We start from the raw sequence: 1124 nt of genomic DNA, 5'->3' as shown, positions 1-1124 counted from the left end.
GGCTAATATTTATTCATTTATTCATTCCCCATATATTTATCAGCTACCAAATGCCAGATGCCGTATCAAGCACTGATATTCAATGATTAGCATATACATGTTCTAGCCCTAAAATTATATGTAGCATTTGTTATTGAAATTCTTGACTCAGTTACAAGCCAACAGGAAGATTAATTTATTCTTTTTTCACATCTGCAACAGATTTATTTTTTAAGGAATGGATTTTGAGAGCAAAAACATGGGGCAGAGAAGGTTAGAATAGAAAATAAATACATATGTAAGCTGTTTTGCTAATTGTTTTGTAACCACAACAAACTAGTACAGAGAATGCCCCAAACAAAACACAATAAAGTTTAAAAAAAGAAGTGTTCCCTTAGCACAGCTGGATATTCCAGTCTCTGGTATTTGGAATTTAGGCTGCAATCCTTGTTTTTGGATAGATCACTGGATGTGTGGCACAGGCCATGCTTTTAACCAGATTTGAACAGAAAAATAGCCAGCTGGCCCAGGTAGAAGTAGATGAAGTGTTTGGCTTCATGTGTGACAGAATTGCCTAAGTTCCCCCCCATGATGCAATACCGGATGAGATTGTACTTCCTGTCAAATTCCTTCTGGATATGGGCCACAATGTCCTTTTCTATGACATATGTCTCCAGTGCCTGAGTAGCACATTCCACCGAGCCCTGTTGCATTTATTCTAACGTGTCCACATTTTGCATTTTTCATCATGTGGTTACCAAGGAGCAGGAGGTTGTCCACTGCAAAAGTCTCCTGGGGGAGATGCTGGGTATCCTGGGGAGGTGCTAGCATGGCTTAGGCCCAGTGGGAGCATCTCAATTTATTCTTATGAATACACACACACACACACACACACACACACACACGTACACATAACTGGCTTTAGCTACTGGTATCCTTTCTATTGCGGGGGGCTCTCAACTACAAATGTCAGCTGTAAGTGCAGGAGACAGCCTTTTGTAAATCCCACAAATAAAGACAATACAATTGTAATGTAGATGAGTGCTACAAGGAATGGCATTTGAGTTGCCATAAGACATATAAAAGAAAGAGAGAAAAACTTGCTCCAGGAAGTGGTTTTTTTACATTATAAACTGAAGAATAAG

The 1124-nt window shown here is 39.3% G+C and overlaps 1 pseudogene; it reads right to left on the bottom strand.

Annotated features, from left to right (window-relative positions):
• Positions 1-470: 470 nt before the first annotated feature.
• Positions 471-719, bottom strand: LOC116480266 (dynein light chain 1, cytoplasmic-like; annotated as a pseudogene).
• Between the last annotated feature and the right edge of the window lie 405 nt (positions 720-1124).

The sequence above is a fragment of the Hylobates moloch genome, unplaced genomic scaffold, assembly GCF_009828535.3.
Source record: "Hylobates moloch isolate HMO894 unplaced genomic scaffold, HMol_V3 SCAFFOLD_13, whole genome shotgun sequence".
NCBI lineage: Eukaryota > Metazoa > Chordata > Mammalia > Primates > Hylobatidae > Hylobates > Hylobates moloch.
Note: the sequence above shows the minus strand (reverse complement) of the source record. Positions and strands in the feature narration are given on the sequence as shown.